Below are 19,176 nucleotides of genomic sequence, written 5' to 3'. Positions count from 1 at the left end.
GGGGGACATGCAGGAGGCAGCTGATCAAGATGTTTCTATCTCATCATTGATGTTCCTATCTCTCTCTCCCTCTCCCTTCCTCTCTGAAATCAATTTAAAAATATAAAAAATATATTAGAGAGTCCTAGTAACCTACAATGTTCTAAAGGTGCCATATGCTTTATGGAATACCAGTATCTAACAGCAACCCACCTGAGGGTCAGTAGCAATAAATAAATAAATAAAATGGCACAACAGGACTATGGCAGCACTGAGACAGAGCACTTGCACTGGGAAGTGAAGGTGCACAGCCTGTGATGTCTACCAGAGGCCATCGCAGGCCAAGGGAACAGCCTCGAGGTCAGTGTCTCTACAGTGGAGTAAGCAAGGGAGAAGGTAGGGGATGAGATCAGAGAAGCAGCCAGGAGTTAGATCACACAAGGCTCTGAAGCCATATGAAGAGTTTGTTTTTCATGACTGTGGTAAGTAGCCATCAAAAGGTTTTTAAGGGAAGTGAAAATTCTGGGTATACTTGAAAAAAGTCACTACTATTTGTAGAAAGACTGAGGAGGAATAAGGACAGAAGCAAGAAGAGTAAATCTTAGACTTCAGTCATGTAGGTAAGAGAGAGATTGTGTTTTGCATGAGGGAGGCAGTGAAATGTGGTCAGATTTGAGGCATCTTTTCAAGGTAGAATCAACAGAAAGAATTTGCTAGATGCTTGGATGTAGGGTCTGAGCTAAAAAGAAGCATCAAGGATGATTCCTGGAGTTTCAGCCTAGTTGAATGGCATTAACATTTACTGAGATGAGGAAGGTAACTGAGGGAAAATGGAAGGGAGGACTGGGCTCTGTTTGGACTAACTCCATTTAAATGCTTCTTAGACTTCCGAGTAGAGATGGCGTGTAAACAGGTGGACGTATGCACCTGGTGCTCAGGCGAAGTAAAGCTAGAGATAAAAATATGGAAGTTTTTCAGCTACAGATGTTATTCACACCATGGGGTATGGCTTGGGACAGAAAGTGCCTTGGGATGAATATGGCTAGAAAGAGAATACAGTGGGGCCTTGACTTATGAGTTTAATTCGTTCCGTGACGGAGCTCGTAACTCAAATTACTCGTATGTCAAATCAATTTTCACCATTACAATGAATTGAAATGCCATTAATCCGTTCCGGACACCCAAAAAACGAAGTTTTGCAAAATAACTGCAAGCACAAATGCGAGCACAACACTGATGCTTCAACAAAGAGCTAACCGCTTAAAGTGAACAAGTGAGACGCATGATGCTGGGCTGATGTCGTGGCGCTCACTGTGATGTTCGCTGCACCAACTAGCGGTGGGGTATCTGAAGCTGGCTCATAACCCGAGTTTTAGCTCGCAACTCAAAGCAAAAATCGGCGGAGAGACAGCTCGTATCCGAAAAACTCGTTAGTCGGGACACTCGTAAGTCAAGGCCCCACTGTATGGTCAACTGAGCTCTGTGGTACTCTTAACACTTAGTGGTTTGGGAGAGGAGAAGCCTGCAGACACAGGAGTACCAGTGAGGTGGAAGGAAAAGCAGGAGAACTGGTGACCTGGAAGCCAAAGGAAGAAAGAGTATCAAGGAGAAGGAGCTGTCAACCTCGTCATATGAAGTGAAAACTATGCACAGATACTGGATTTCACCAATGGCCAGGGGGTAATGGAGACAAAAAGCCCAGAGGAGAGGGTGGAGGAGGAAACTGGAGGAGTGGAAATAGAGACTTGGCCCCAAGTCATTGAAAGAAGTGCTGTTGTCTTTTAAAATCTTTATTGTTGAAAGTATTACAGATGTCCCCTTTTGCTGTTGTTTAAAAGGGAGCAAAGAAATGGGTGGGACCTCGAAAGGATGTTTGGTCTGGGGGAGGGAAGAATTATTTAAAGACAAGATTTATCAGCAGTCCCGAATTTGTTAAATGAATTTTTAAAAAAATTACACGAGGAGCAAATGATTCAACAGTATAAACGTGGTTTAAACTTCAAGTGCCATACAGCTGGGCATGCGTAACATTTACTTTGTCAAAAGGAAGTAAGGCATTATTCTACTCCAGCTCATCTACTTTCAGATTTAAATGAAATATAAACTGGAGTTGCTTAACTCCATTTATAACCAACACACTATTTAAAGTGTTCAACTCTCTCATATTTTAAAGACACCCCCCTCCCTCCCTTCTTTTTTAAAGTTTACTGCCAGAAAAAACTGGAGAGGCCTTAACTAATATAATACAGTTGTCAGCCCAAATTATTTTTATCCAAATTAATTTTTGGACAAGAAGCCAAATAAGACAATGGAAACCTTCAGCATTTTGTGCTTGGCTGAGGCTCATGCAGAACCAAACTATTTAAGACGCGGGGCTATTTGCATATGGCTCTCAGGTTTCTTTTCTTTAAAAAATGGGCTTTCCAGTCAACGTGAAACTTACAAGGGCAGCAGAAAGTTCGTGGCTATTCCCTTCAGAGTCAGGCACCGTCGGCCTGAAGAGACGGCGCTGGGCCCACCCGGGGACCCCAGGAGCGGGCCGCGCCCCGTTCGCCAAGGGGCCGGGTCCGCTGGGGCAGCTGCGCGCGGCCGCCCGGCCCCCCAGCGCACCAGAGCCCGGCGGCCGCCCCGCGACGCCCTACTTGCCTGGAAGGAGTGCGGGCCACACCGGGCCCACCCTCGGGGCTTTTTGGTCCTCGTCTCCCGCTGAGCGAACCCACTCAGGGCGCGACTTCCCCGGGGCGTCGGGAGGGCGAGTGTCCAGTCCCCGCCCGGCTGCAGGGCCCGTGCCCACGCCCACTCACTGCGCCCCGCGGCGCTGCGCGCGGAAGTCCCGGCACCCAGAGTCCCCACCCCTCGCAGACGCGCTGACTCAACCTTTGGAGATCGGCAGTGCGGGCGGCGCAGCTCCCCAGTGCGAGTGTGTGTGCAGGCGGTGGTTATAACGTGGCGGGACCTCTCCGCGCAGGAGGGGGAGGCGGGCCATTCAGAAGAGCGGATAAGAAATCAGAACTCTGGCCCAGGCAAACATGGACTCCCCCTGCGCTGCGGCGGCTTCTGGTCCCTGGACCCCCTCCCATCCCCCTCCCACCCCCACCCCTAAGCCCTGACTTTGAGGCTCGGGCGTGCGGGGGACTGCACTGTATCTGCTCCTAACAGACCTGGGTGCACTGCTTCCACCTTGCCCGCGCGCCCAACACTGAACCCGCCAGTAAAGCCACGTACCTGATCCTACCATATCAACCGTCGCTTCCCAGACGGGAGCCCCTGAACTCCAAAGGGAGGAACGGCCTGTCTTACCCAAACAGACAGACCCTAGACCTTTTCCGAGGTACAGGGACTCCCCTGGTCCTCCAAGAGGGTCCCTTGGCGTTTCCTTTCCCATTGGGGCCCTGCCACCGAACGTTCCTGCAGTCAACCACATCCCTGGCCAGGGAGGCATAGCGCACCGCCCAGGCCCCTGCAAAGTCACCTTTCTCAGGTTCCTTTCCCACAACCGAAACAGATGGAAACTTCGCTGAATTAAGAAAGAAAATAAAAAAGCAATCAAGTAAAAGAAGCATAAAAAGCCTTATGGAAGAAACACCTGTAAGAACAGTTATGCCTTTATTTGAGCCAAACATGACAATTGTCAGGAAGCAAAATCTCAATGAATTGAGAAAAATGCTCCAGAAAATTACAGTTTTGCATCTTATGTTATACATTACAATCAAAAGAGGAGGCATAAGGGGGTTACATGAAATTTATTGGTGATAGATTAGGGAAAGTAGGAGAAGGCAAAGTGGAGAAATCTCCTGGACAATAAAAAGTAATGCGAATAGACACATACTTCTTTTTAGGAGGTGGGTATAGGATAGTTAACAATTAACATTATAACAATAACAATGAGGGGTTCTGCGGTCTCCCGCTCTGGTGGGAGACTGTGCCCTGAGGGGGTCTGGAACAAGGAAATTACCCTGACATTCCAAACACATGTTATCCTAGATGCAGACAGACTCAGTTGAGGTAAAAATTGACCTTGGTCGAGAAAGATCCTGGCCCAGGATATGACTACCTGCCAGGACCTGTTTTTGGTTAAAAAGTTTTAATTTTAGACCATCCTATATGGGTACTAAAAGGTTAATATGGGTGATGCACACGGGCAGGCTAAATAGCCATCTCAGATGGTGGATAAAGAAAAATTGAGGGGGTAGGGGATGGGATATCCCAAGGGAAGGGCTGCACAGCACTGAGACAAGGGGACATTGGATGATGATGGCAGCACTCAGGAGCTAGAGTTTCATTCTTATATGCCAGTGATGGCAAACCTATCACACGCGAACTCATTTTTTTTTTAAATATATATTTTATTGGTTTTTCACAGAGAGGAAGGGAGAGGGATAGAGAGCTAGAAACATCGATGAGAGAGAAGCATCAATCAGCTGCCTCCTGCACACTCCCCACTGGGGATGTGCTCGCAACCAAGGTACATGACCTTGACTGGAATGGAACCTGGGACCCTTGAGCCACTATCCACTAAGCCAAACCGGTCAGGGCGCGAACTCATTTTTTTTTGGTTGATTTTTCTTTGTTAAATGGCATCCTATCTAATAAAAGAGAAACATGGTAAATGGCGTACAACCGCTACCCTTCCCATTGGCTAATTAGCACAATATGCAAATTAACTGCCAGCCAAGATGGCAGCTAATTTGCATACATAGGCTCCAAGTGGCAGAGGAAGCCTGGTGAGGACGCAGGCGTTCTGCCTCAACCCGCTGGTGGAGGGCCTCTGGGCCTGCTTGGTCAGCGCGCTGCCGGTGGGTTGGGGGAGCAGAGACACAGGCCGCAGGGGGGGCCGCACCCAGAAACCCCAAGCCCCACTTCAGCACTGGGGTTGGGGGAGCAGAGACACAGTCCGCAGGGGGCGGGCACCCAGCCGGCCCAAGCCCAGCCTGGGCGCTGCGGTTGTGGGAACAGAGACACAGGCCGCAAGGGGGCCTCACCCAGCAGCCCCAAGCCCCACCTCCCCTGGGGTTGGGGCAGCAGAGACAAAGCCCGTAGGGGGGCCGGCATCCAGCAGCCCCAAGCCCATCCTCGCCCTGGGGTTGGGGGAACAGAGACACAGCCCGCAACCCCAAGCCCCATGGCCCCGGAGGCGCTGGGGCCGCTGGGGTCAGAGTAGCAGAGACACAACCCGGAGGGGGACCAGCACCCAGCCACCCCAAGCCCCTGCCTCAGCACTGGGGTAGGAGGAACAGAAACACAGCCCTCAGGGGTCCCGGCAGGCAGTGGCCCCAAACCCCGCCTTGGGCTGGGGTCAGAGGAGCAGAGACACAGGCCGCAGGGGGGCCGGCACCCAGCCGCCCCTAACCCCAAGGCCGTAGAGGCGCTGGGGCCACTGGGGCTGCACCAGAGACACAAACCGGCAGGAAACCTGTGGAAAGGGAGATAAACTATCATAACTTTATCTCCCTTTCCACAAGATGAGAAAACTGACCCTGATTATTTAGTGATATGGCCCACACCTTTCTACAAGCACAGGGTATGTTATGATCACTCCCAGGAAGTGATCAGAATACTGGTCAGAATACTGTTTCCAGGGAATAACACTACTGTGGCAAATTATCTAAGAGAGGAAACAAGCTTTTGTGGGTTTATTCTGAAGGTCAGAGAACAGACCACCCCAACATATGCCATGTTGTTATATTGACGATCTTGACCTGCAGATGCTTGAAAAACAGCAAATGCAAGGAGAGGTTTTCACTGAAGTCTCCTGCTCTGCCTAAAATCGGACCCCGCAAAAGGTTCCCTTGATGGAAAAAGTGCCATCAGCCAGTGAAGACTGACTCCTGTCACAGGACAGGAGACTAGAAGTTGACATCACATCCAAACTTCGTTACAAACTATCTCCCCCACCCCCATACATCTTTCCTAAAAATAATGTACTCTCCTCTAAGAGGCCTACATATCCCGTCCCCTTTCCCTAGAAAGAAGGTATTTAAATCTGGATTCTAAGCTACTTTGGGAAGTTATTCATTTTTCCCTGGGATCTCCCACATATACACGAGGTACACATGTTAATGAACTTTGGTTTTTCTCTTGGTAATCTGTCTTTCATTACAAGGGCCTCCACTAAGAACTCAGAAGGGTAGAGGACAACTATTTTTCCTCTTCCATAATTCTATCTCGGGAAATCAAGTCCTGGGCTGAACAGTGAGTTTGGCTCAAGTGCCAAGCAGTCCTGGCTGAGGGGAGGGAAGCTTCTAGGGGGAAATCAATGATACTGGCATCAAAGTAGGACAGAGGGCACATGCATGGTTGCTGGTGGGAGTTTAAAGTGATTCAACATTTTTGGAGGATGATTTGGCAAAATCGATAGAAATGTTCAAGGTACATCCAAGAGTCTTCTAGGAATCTCATCTGCTGAGATAAAGCATCGAGTGCTTAAGCCCTGGTCAGAACCCAGGATGCTACTGCAGGCTCTCCTTCCATGATGGGAAAACCTGCTAACAACCTGCATTTTTAGGCAAGGTGGCATCTATACTAATAAAAAGGTAATATGCTAATTAGACTGAACATCTTCCAGACGAGGTTCCGGACGTCCTTCCGGACAAAGCCATGGTGGCAGGGCTGAGGCAGAGGCGGTTAGAGGTGATCAGGCAGGCAGGGGAGAGCAGTTAGGAGGATCAGGATAGCAGGGGAGAGCAGTTAAGGGTATCAGACCATCAGGGGAGAGCAGTTAGAGGGGTCAGGCCAGCAGGGGAGAGCATTAGGGGGATCAGGCCATCAGGCAAGTGAGCAGTTAGGTGCCAGGAGCCCTGAGGGGTCCCAAATTGGAGAGGGTGCAGGCCAGGCTGAGGAACTCCCCGCTCCCGTGCATGAATTAGGGGCAATCAGGCAGGCACGCAGGTGAGTGGTTAGGAGACAGCAGTCCAGGATTGTGAAAGGGATGTCCAACTGCCAGTTTAGACCCGATCCTGGCAGTCGGATATCCTGGGATCAGGCCTAAACCAGTAGTCGACATCCCCCAAAGGATCCGAGATTGGAGAGGGTGCAGGCTGGGCTGAGGGACACCCTCCCGTGCACGAATTTCGTGCACCGGGCCACTAGTTTAAACATATAAAATAAATATCAAAAATATAAATCTTTGTTTTACTATGGTTGCAAATATCAAAAAATTTCTATATGTGACACGGCACCAGAGTAAAGTAAGGGTTTTTCAAAACGCTGACACGCCGAGCTCAAAAGGTTCACCATCACTGTTATATGCAGTCACTGGCGGGAAGCTTTTGTGGTCAGTGGGTTTGGGGGCTGAGGTGGTGGGTTTGGAATGCGATGGAATGCAGGTGTCCAACATGTGCCTTCAGGACAGTTTCAATTCTTTAGTCCAACTCCTGGTGTCTAGCAAGTTCTTCCTGGTCTTTCGTTCTCCTGCAGCAGGAGGCTTATAAATGGCCATTAAGGGTCATATTGTCTTATAGTCCTATTTTAGGTCTCGGAGTTTGTAAGGCTGCCATGCAGGCCTCCCTGGAGCTTGTCAGGTTTAGTATGTGGCCCCTTTTTTGTTCACACTTACAAAGCCAAAAACTTGATCCTACCATCTCTACTTCAGGCTCCCAATCCAAGTCATATCCTAAGAACCCAGTTCAAAAATAGCCCCCTACTCCTTCTCTTTTAATTCTCAGGCAATCCCTACTTCCTGCCACAGGTAGAGTTAAGAGTTATTTCCTGTTCCTCTACCCCCACCCAACAACAGGATGGGCCATGGAAGGTAAGCACTGGCAGATATGTGTCAACAAACCCATGTGGACTTTATGCTTATCAAACTTGTTGAAATTCTTCTTTCAGTCTCCTCTGCCTGTACCTCTCACAATCCTTCAAATCCGTGTTTTTCCATTTTTTTTTTCATTGCAATGCTACTAATGGCAAATGCCATAAACATTTATTTCCCCATTCACCACCCACATCCCATGCACAAATAAGCCTAAAATCACTAATGTCAAGGACAAATTCACTTGAATTTTTCCATTTTATGTCACAAATTGCTCCAAATTTTGCATTGTTCTTCATCTTCACATGCTGTACTAAGAAAATATTTTAAATTGATTATGAGTTCTATTACTTAAATTTTCTTTTTAAAAAATATATTTTTATTTATTTCAGAGAGGAAAGGAGAGGGAGAGAAGATAAAAACATCAATGATGAGAGACAATCATTGATTGGCTGTCTCCTGCACACCCCACTCTAGGATCGAGCCTGCAACCCAGGCATGTGCCCTGACCGGGAATTGAACTGTGACCTCCTGGTTTACAGGTCGACGCTCAATCACTGAGCTACGCAGGCCGGACCATTACTTGAATTTTCTATCCAAATTATTAAGTATACTTTTCAAGAGAGTACACCGATAACATCTGCCACAAATATTTGGTGTCTTCTACACTAGGGATACGGAGTGAATTAAACACACATGGTCCCAGTCCTCTTGGAGATTTTGTAGTCTAGTCCAGGAGACAGACAATAGACATGTAAACAAGTAAGAAAATTTCAGGTCCATTCATTGATAATGAATGAATGAAATGAAGCAGAGTAAAATGGGAAGGAGTGCTAATTAAATCAGAGAAGAGATGGCTTCTCTGACATGTAAAACGTTTTTCCTGTGGCTTCCTTCCCCTGAAATCTTTGACATTAAATGCTGGTGTTTTCAAGGTCTTGATCCTCTGTCCACTTTAGCTTACTTTACCATTTCCCTGAATATCTTACATATGCCCAGCAGACTCTCACATAAATCAGTAAGGATACGAATGATTTGAACATGACTAATGAACTTGACCTGATTGACAGACATAGATTATGGCATCCAATATAATTTCAAGACACATACTCTTTTCAAGTACACATGAGACATTAACAAAATGAGACATTAACAAAATTAGTCTGTATTTTTTGCCATAAAGCAAATCTCAATAAAGCAAAATCAAAACAAATCAAAAGACTGAAATAACATAGAATATGTTCTCTTACCACTTACATATTAGTCTGAAAACCAAAAATAAATGATAACTAGAAAAGCCTCTGCATGTTTGGAAATCAAAAGACATTTAAAAATAACCAATGGGTCAAAAATAAACCACAACAAAAATCATAAAATGTTTTTATCTGAATGTTACTAAAAATGCTACATATTAGTATTTGTGGGACATAGCTAAAGTCTAATGAGAGCAGCATTTCTAGTCTTAAACATACATATCAAAAAACAAAGCCAGAGAATCAACTATCTAAACATCCACATCAAGACATTAGAAAAACACAGAAAATGAAATCCCAATAAAAAGAAATAAAATAAGACTAGAAAATCGGGGGGAAAATTATCATAGTATCAACAAGAGCAAAAGACAGTTCCTTGAAAAGACTAATAAAATTAATAAACTACTGGTGAAACTACTTAGAAAAAAATAAAAGAAACAGGAAGGACATAATACTAAAAATAAAAAGGAAACATCACTACAGATCATAAGACATTTAAAAGATAAAAGATAACTCCATTCCAATAAATTTAAATGAAATGAGCTGGGAGACAGTTGTCTATATGCCTCTTATGTGTGTTTTAATATACATATATATATATAGATATATATATATATAGATAGATAGATATAGATATATATATATAGATATATGTATATATGTAATTTATTGATTTCAGAGAGGAAGGGAGAGGGATAGAGTGGTAGAAATATCAATGAGGAGAGAGAATCATTGATTGGCTGCCTCCTGCATGTCCCCTACTGGATATTGAGCCTGCAACCCAGGCATGTGCCCTTGACTGGAATTGAACCTGCGACTCTTTAGTTGAAAATCTGACGCTCTATCCACTGAGCCAAACTGGCTAGGGCTCTTGTGTTTCTATGTGTTTTACTGAGTACACCAATAATTTAAGACCCTGACTGCTCTTTACGTGAGCCATATCACAGGGTAGTATTTATTGTGAGCAATCTTGAGATAAAAGGTAATGTCTCCCACTAGGACCAAAGAACAGGCTTACTTACTGCTTGCTATAACAGTGGTGGATTCCTCAATCTCAGTGTTCCTCAGATGTGACACAAGTCCACTGTGTGTGCAATATCTACATGGATCTCTTCATGATACCCCCATGGGACTTGTGAGGAGGAACCAATGCAAATGTGCTGATAGTGGTGCTGCTTACTGTGTCATAAGTAACTAAAGTCCTCTGTCTCTGACCCAGGAATTCTGTCTTCTGCCAGCATCCATGAAACAGTCACAGATTAATTTATTAGACTGTAAGTGGGGTAAAACCAAATCCTAGACCTGACAAAATTGGTAGGTGGAACTTCTAGAAAATCAAATTTTCTCCCCAAAACAAATATACACTGGACAAAATTGTCTAAAATAATCATTCAAGGGCTCTGGAAATTGAGATAACAACAAATTGAGAATCATGTATTCATTTATAAAAAAACCATGCTGAAATTTTGGTAGGAGTCTGTGGCATTCTTGCTAGAAGCTGCTCTCATCTCCCAAACTCAGCACATTTTCCAGTGTTGGTGTACCAGGGGGAGGCCAACAAAGAAAGCTGCTGGAGAGGCCAGTCAGCATGGCTCAGTGGTTGAGCAATGACCCATGAACCAGATCATGGTTTGATTCCTGGTCAGGGCACATGCCCAAGTTATGGGCTCGATCCCCAGTGTGGGGCTATCCCTTGTGCAGGAGGCAGCTGATCAATGATTCTCATCATTGATGTTTCTATCTCTCTCTCTCCCTCTCCCTTCCTCTCTGATGTCAATAAAAATGTATTGAAAAGAAAAAAAAAAGCTGCTGGAGGGAGCTAACTTGACTTGGAGTGGATGGGTGGCAAAAAGTTCATACCCAGTGGTGCTGTCAATAAAAATCACAAACTTGGGAGGAAATACATGGGGACATCACTTTGTTAGTCTGAAGTTGTGGTCTCACATGAGGTGAGCAGCAGCCCAGTGGAATAGCCAGCAATTTATCAGGAAGGTCCTGGAAATGAGAGAGCTATTGAGAGTCAAAATTAGCTCTTTACAGGTCTCTGCATGATTGGAAGGCTACACATACACATGGGAGACACAAGCCTGCCCCTGCAGATATGTGTGTGTTTGAACCCTGGTTCTAGCACTAATTGTGTGACCTTATACAAGTGAACTTAACCATTCTGTGCTTCAGTTTCTTAATCTGTAAAATGGTGGGAAAGCATTGTTTAGAAGAGAAAATAAACTATATAGCATGAATGTAGAACATAGTATAGTAGGTACATAGTATTACAAAAGTGTTTTACTATTATTATTTCTCAAAATGTGGTATAACACTTGCATCGAACTCTCCGTGAGGATTTCCAAGATTCACTCCACATCTACTGAATCAAAGTCTCAGGGTCAGGGGAAGAAACTTGAGAAAGATCAGTTTTTTACAAGTAGACTAGGCGATTCTTATATCACAATGATTGAGAACTACTATTTTCAGGTTGTAGTTTTGTAAGTTTACTATTGCAATTTTCTGTTTGGGATCTGTTTCCAGATGCCTTGAGAATAAGAAATTACCATATTTACTTCAGTATTCCCATTTCCTAGCACACAGTAGACATGTAGTCAAACATCTATTGAATAGTAGAACGTTTTAAAGTTAATCTCCAATTCCCACCATGTAGAATAAATAACAAAATAGACTTAGAATTTAAAACTTTATAAGGCTAAAATTACTCTAACATCATACAGAATAATACTTTATAATATATATATATATATATATATATATATTAATTACTGATTTCAGAGAGGAAGGGAGATGGAGATATAGAAACATCAATGACAAGAGAGAATCACTGATCAGCTGCTTTCTGCGCGCCCCCTATTGGGGATCAAGCCTCGAGCCTCTCATGAAAACTGGCTAACTCCTAGAACAAAATAATTAAGCTGTTTATCACTGAATCTCTATTTCTAGAAAAAAGGATAGAACATACTTGGCACTAAATGAATATTTGTTGAATGAATAAATGAGTCACTAATAAAAAGATATCATCTGGGCATTATCTGAACTCTGTGAGTCATCCAAGGGTGATGTAGAAAATGAAAGTACAGAAGTTACACATTTCAACCTAACCAGTTTGGCTCAGTGGATAGAGCATTGGCCTGTGGACTGAAAGGTCCCAGGTTCGATTCTGGTCAAGGGCATGTACCTGGGTTGGGAGCACATCCCCAGTGGGAGGTGTGCAGGAGGCAACTAATTGATGTTTCTAACTCTCTATCCCTCTCCCTTCCTCTCTGTAAAAAGTCAATAAAATATATTTAAAAAAAAAAAAGAAGTTACACATTTCATTCATGACCCAAATGTAACCTTGAATTTTTGGAGGTGGGTAATGAGAAAACAGGTCATTGGGACCAACGTTCCCACTGAAGATGAAACACATGTCTTCTTGAAGACATGAGAGAGAGAATTTCCCAAGTCAAAATCAGGGACAGGATTGGAATTCAGGAAGCAGTGCCAGAACTACTTTTGCCCTTGGAGTGGATTGCCAATCTTAGAGGAAATAGCTGAGTGGCAGAGCTGTCTTTTTTTTATTATTGATGTTTTAGAGAGAGGAAGTGGGGAGAGGGAAACATTAATGTGGAGAGAAACACCGATTGACTTCCCTGACAGGAATTGAACCAGCCACTTTTCAGTGTATGGGATACTCCAACCAATTAAGCCACAGTGGCCGGGGCCAGAGTTGTTTTTTCATCATCAACTACAATAGGAAAGACAAGGGTTGGGTTTGGTATCCAAGGGTTGTATCCTGGAGTGGGGGTTACAAACTGCAGTGCAGTGTGTCATCTAGAGGAGCACAGAAAATCTAAAGCCTAAGTTCCAGACTGTACTTGGTAGAAAGAATAAAAAACTTCTGGCCTTGAATCTACTTAGCAGCTTCAATGCTAATGCACCAAGGTCAGAATTATTGGTAAGTAAAGACCCATTATAGTGCCTCCGTCAGGGAAATGGTGAAGAAAATTGAAGTCAGCCAACATGCCAAGTACACTTGCTCTTTCTATGGCAAAACCAAGATGAAGAGGTGAATTGTGTGGGTGTGGCTGTGGTTCCTGCATGAAAATGATAGCTAGTGGTACTTGGACCTACAACACTTCTGCCATCACAGTGAAGTCTGCCTTCAGAAGACTGAAGGAACTGAAAAAACAGTAGAAGCTCTGTCATTTGAAACACTGCTAAGCTTTTAATAAGTGGGTTAATTTACATAACAAATGAACAAATAAACCAAACTCCATAAATCTCTTAAGGAAGAGAAAATCATCTCAGATCTTAAGTTATTTTTTTTTCTTCTTTGGGATTTTCAAGTAAACAATCAAAGATAATGAAGTATAAGTATAACCAAGACAACATTAATTAGAAGCAAATGGACTACAAATAGCACAAAAATAATCATAACAGGCTGTACATAATGAAATTACCAGATACAAAGGATAATCCGTGGAAATAAAATCCTCATTTTATAAATGCAGCAAGGAACTGGATGCCATAAAAAGTAACAGAGCACATAAGAAAAAAGAACCTAACTGAAAAAAATATAACTAAAATAAATAAAAACAGAAATCATAAACTCAATGAATCTCTTACAATAAATTAAAGTTAAAAAGTGAATTCATGACTTATAAGCTATATCAGATACTATCTAAGATGATGCAGAGAAAATAAATACAGAACACATAGAAGAAAAATATAGAGATATAGGGGATACACCAAGAAGGCCTAACATATATCTTCTTGAAGTCCCAGAAGGCAAAATGATAGCACATTGGACAGAGGCAATATTTAAAGAGATTAGAGTTGAGAATTTCCCAGAACTGACATTCAAATTCACAGATCCAAGTTGTCAAATAAACCCAAGTAATCAAATACATGAAATCCTCACTTACAATATAATGAAACGACAGAAAATCAAATACAAAGAGAAAATCTTGAAAGCAGCCAGAGAAAAAAGATTAGTTTCAATAAAGCAACAGATGGATAGCTGACTTCTTCATAATAAAATAGAAGCCAGGAGACAACAGGAAGATATACTATCTAATAATAGAGAAACATAGTAATTAACCGTAACTTCGCTACCCTTCCCATTGGCTAATCAGCGAGATATGCAAATTAACTGCCAACCAAGATGGCGGCCGGCAGCCAGGCAGCTAAAGCGAACAGGAGGCTTGCTTACTCCAGTGATGGAGGAAGCCAATGTTCCCTGCCTGCCGCTGCCGGCCTCTGAGCTGCAGTCTAAGAAACAATGTTGCAATTATAGAACCCAAACAAACCCAGATACCTGCTTTCAGCAGCCGAGGTCTCAGAGCTGGAGCCGAGCCTCAGAGCTAAAGCTGGCTCTCAGCTCCAGTGACAGCCATAGAAGGAAAATAAATCCCAGAATAAAAATAAAAAATAAAAAAAAGGAGAGGTTGGGAGCTTCAGTCACCCGCCAGCCTGAAAACGGCCCTCAGCCCCTCATCCAGACTGGCCAGGCACCCCAGTGGGGACCCCCACCCTGAAGGGGGTGTGACCAGCTGCAAACAGCCATCATCCCCTCATCCAGGCTGGCCAGGCACCCCAGTGGGGATGCCCACCCTGAAGGGGGTGTGACCAGCTGTAAACATCCATCATCCCCTCATCCAGGCTGGCCAGGCACCCAAGCGGGACCCCCACCCTGATCCGGGACACCCTTCAGGGCAAACCAGCCGGCCCCCACCCATGCACCAGGCCTCTATCCTATATAGTAAAAGGGTAATATGCAAACTGACCCTAGCAGCAGAAGGACTGGGAATGACTGGTCACTATGACACAACTGACCACCAGGGGGCAGATGCTCAATGCAGGAGCTGCCCCCTGGTGGTCAGGGCACTCTCACATGGGAGGAGCTCTGTTTAGCCACAAGCCAGGCTGTTGGCTGCCAGTACAGCGGTGGCGGTGGGAGCCTCTCCTGCCTCCTCAGCAGCGCTAAGGATGACCAACTGCAGCTTAGGTCTGCTCCCTGCTGGCAAGCGGGCATCCCCCAAGGGCTGCCGGGCTGCCAGAGGGATGTCTGATTGCCATCTTAGGCCCAATTCCCCGGGGAGCAAGCCTAAGCCAGCAGGTGGTCATCCCCTGAGGGGTCCCAGACTACAAGAGGGCACAGGCCGGGCTGAGGGACCGCCCTCCCCCCCGAGTGCACAAATTTTTGTGCACCGGGCCTCTAGTCCTATATAATAAAAGCCTAATATGCTAAGTGTTCAGTCATCCGTTCAACCAATCAAAGCATAATATGCTAGTGATATGCTAAGACTGCTCAACTGCTCACTATGACGTGCACTGACCACCAGGGGTCAGATGCTCCGACTGGTACGTTAGCTTGCTGCTGGGCTCTGGCCGATCAGATTGAGATGGGCTGTACATGCCCTGGAGCCCTCCCACAGTCCCTCCCAGCCCTGATTGTGCATTGGTGGGGTCCCTTGGCCTGGCCTGGCCCTCTCGCAATCTGGGACCCCTCGGGGGATGTCAGAGAGCCGGTTTTGGCCTGATCCCGCAGGCCAGGCCAAAGGACCCCACTGGTCTATATACATAAAACCCTAATATGCAAATAGACTAGAACAACCGAACAACCAGTTGCTATGACATGCGCTGACCACCTGGGGGCACACGTGGAACATGGTGGGCATTGGCTGTGGCTGCGGCAGATGGTGGAGCAGGTGAGTGGGGGCACCAGACCAAGGTGGGGTGCCGGTGGCTGTCATCAGGGCGAGCCTCTGGTGGTTACTGAAAATTCTTTGCTCCTGCACGCTGCAGTCCCGCTGGGCGCTTGCACCTCTGCTGGCGCTGGCCCTGCTATCACCGCTGTTGGTGCTGGCCCCAATCATTCCTAAGTCAGCGGGTGCAAGCGGGTATGGTGCTGTCAATGTGTGGGAGAGGTGGTGGGAGCAGAGTTGCTGGCAGACAGGGGACGGGGCCGTGGTGGAAGGGGCAGGGCGGGGGCACGGAGGATGGGTCGAGACCTGCCCCTGTGCCCACCGCAGCCTAGCGACCCACAGTTCCTTTCAAGGTGCACTTCTATACTCAGCACAAATTTCCTTCAACAATGAAGGGTAAAAAAAATGAAGGCCAAGTAAAGACATTTTTTAAAAAAAGAAGGAAATGAACTTGCCACCAGCTGACCTGCACTAAAGGAAATTCTAATGTATTCTTCAAGCAGAAGAAAAATTATTCCAGATAAGCTCAAAGAGCAGCAAGGAATAGAAAACAAAGATGGTAAATATATGGGCAAATCTAAATTAATATTGACTATATAAAATAGTAATAACTTATATTTAAAGGTATACAAAATATATGACAACATATAAATTAAGAAGGTAAATGGAGTCACAAAGCAATTGTCCATAAATTTCAAATAATTAAAATAATAGAGAATATGGCCTCTGATCACAATGCTGCAATTACATGAGAAATCAATACAAAAGAACTTAAATACTTATGTTTGTAAATTAAGAATTATAATTCCAAATACTATCTAGGGGTCAAATTAGAGTAATAAAATCAGAAAATTCTTTGAAATTGATAAGTAGATATCAAGACTTGTAGAATGGAGCTCGTGTAGGCAGACTTCTAAGATGGTCCCTGAAATCCTTCCCCAGCCCCTTATCTATGCCTTTGTGTGGCAGAGCTTGTAATTTGCTTCTCATCAATAGAATATGGCAAAGGTGGAAAAATGTTGAAGATGCAATTAAGGTCCCTATTCAGTTGACTCTGAAGGGAGAATATTCCAGGTGGCTCTGACCCAGTCAGGACCTGTCAGGCCTTCCCTGAAAGGAGAGACTCGAAACAGCAGCTTCTTTCTCCTGCTGGCCTGGAAGCGGCAGTCACGATGGGAACTGCCTATGTGGAGGGGAAGCCTCACTGGCTGAGGGCCTCAGTTCTCCAGCTGCAAGGAACTGAATTTCGTCAACAACCTGACGAGTTAGGAAGAGGACACCAAGTTCCACAGGAGAGCACAGTCCAGGTGACAACTTCATTGCAGCCTGTGAGACCCTGAAAAGAGGGCTCAGCTAAGGTTTGCCCAGACTCTTGACCCATAGGTATTGTGAGTTAATAAAGTATGTGTTTGACACTGATAGATTTGGTAATTTGTTACGTAGCATAGAAAACTAACATAGCCCTGGCCGGTGTGGCTTGGTGGTAGAGCATTGTGCTAATTTAAATTTTGTACAAAAAATGGAAAAGACAGCCAAAATCTTGAAGAACAAGGTATAAAGACCTGTTTTACCAATTATCAAGAATTTAAAAAGCTTTAGAAATTAATACAATATGTTACTGGTGTAAGGACAAACAGATCAATGGAATAGAGCAGAGAGCACAAAAATAGACTTATGTAAATATGGGCACTTAATAGATGACCAAATTGGCATTATAAGTCAATAGAGAAACATGAGTTTTCAAGAAATTGAAAAAAGAAACCTGATTGCTCACCTTACCTTATCATACAAAACTCAAATTAAATAAAAGGTAAAATTATACATATTTTAGAACATAGTATAGGAGAAGATGTTCATGACTTCAGGAAAGAAAAATATTTCTTAAACAAGACATAAAAACATCAATACAGGAAAAATTGATACAGTAGGAACAGAAAAATAAAAACAGACAGTGAGAAGATATTTGAAATAGTTATAACCAAAAAATTGAGTCTCCTGAATACATAAAGGAATCCTGTTAATTAAAAAATGACAAACTAATGCAACTTTTTTAAATGGGCAAATGATTTGAACAGGGACTTCACAAGAGATGAAATAAAAATGGTAAATAAGCCCACGAGAAAAAAAAATTTACCTGAAAATACAAATACAAATTAAGCAACGATGAAGTTTAATATCAGTTTAACAATATGCACATATATGTATAAAAATAACTGAAATACTCAGATTTTCAAAAGTCTTAAAGTCTGACAATACCAAATGTGGAACATACTTCGTTGTTGCTGGTGAAAGCACTAGTTGGTACAATTGTTTTAGAAAAGTTAGCTATTACCTAGTAAAGATACACACACACTAGGAGCAAATAATTCCACTCCTAGATGTATTCTCAAAAGATCATACACATGTACAATAGGACACATATACAAGAGTGTTCATAATGGATTTGTTCATATTAATAAAGAACATGAAACAATCCCAAAACTATTATAGTAGAAGAGACATATACCTGTGGTACACTCATATGATGGACTACTATACAGTAACAAAATCAAACTACAGCCATATGTATCAACATGGACGATTCAGCAAAACAGTCACAAAAGAAGACATGTAATATGCAATTTATTAAATAGAACTTAACACTCCATTAAATTTTACTTATTAGTTTACTTTTTGCCTGATTAAAAAAGAAATATTTTTTCAGTAATACAGACATCAGTACTATTCAAAGTGTGGTCTATAGACCATATCAAACTGTTACAGGCTGATGCTGAGATAAGCAAATCAAGTGAGTTTGACATTGACAAAACATTCAAGTATTTGATTTTGTATTTATAAAAGTATCTGTGACATGTGGAAATTATTTTAAAAAGTAGTTTGAGAACTATTATACATAACGGGTGAAAACATAAAGAAAAATAAAATTATTTTCATTACAAGCAGAACATTGGTAATGTCTAGTGGAGAAATACAGGGATGTGTTCAGAAAAAGATACATAGGAACCTTCTAAGATGCTGGCAATGTTGTATTTCTTTAAAAAAAAAAAGTATTTTATTTTTAGAGAGGGAGAGGGTAACATCGATGTGAGAGTGACACATGGATCTCCTTCCTGCATGCCCCCTATTGGGGACCAAGCCTGCAACCTAGGCATGTGCCCTGACCTGGAATCAAACCTTAACTTCCTGGTTCATAGATCAACGCTCAACCACTGAGCCATACCGGCGGGGCTGAAACATTATTTCTTAAGTTCTTGTGCTGCCTTTTCTTTTTAAGGTAGTAGTAATCACTAGCAAATAGCAGCACTAAAAACAGATTATGCTAAACCAGTGTTACTTCTGGTATAATCTCGATTTCAGCAAGGAATGGGATAATTTCTAATGATGATATCTTGTGGATAAAATCAAGACATGCAGACTGAAAATTGCACATTTGATAGTTTAGGGATAACATTCTGTATATTCCTCCAGAATTTGGAAACAACTGAGGTGGAGAGGT

General features: G+C 43.6%; 1 protein-coding gene across 2 annotated transcripts in view; it reads right to left on the bottom strand.

The window, feature by feature from the left end:
- Nucleotides 1-19,176, bottom strand: part of TICAM2 (TIR domain containing adaptor molecule 2) — a 53,610-nt gene that overhangs the window by 15,935 nt on the left and 18,499 nt on the right. The window contains exon 1 of one of the 2 annotated variants that reach the window (XM_059693853.1): nucleotides 2,626-2,872. The exons of the other annotated variant lie outside the window; for it this stretch is intronic. The gene's annotated coding sequence lies outside the window, so the exon portion shown is untranslated. Of the gene's footprint in view, nucleotides 1-2,625; nucleotides 2,873-19,176 lie in introns of those variants that run through there. 2 annotated transcript variants of the gene reach the window in all.

The sequence above is a fragment of the Myotis daubentonii genome, chromosome 4, assembly GCF_963259705.1.
Source record: "Myotis daubentonii chromosome 4, mMyoDau2.1, whole genome shotgun sequence".
NCBI lineage: Eukaryota > Metazoa > Chordata > Mammalia > Chiroptera > Vespertilionidae > Myotis > Myotis daubentonii.
This window is presented reverse-complemented; position numbering and strand designations above follow the sequence as displayed.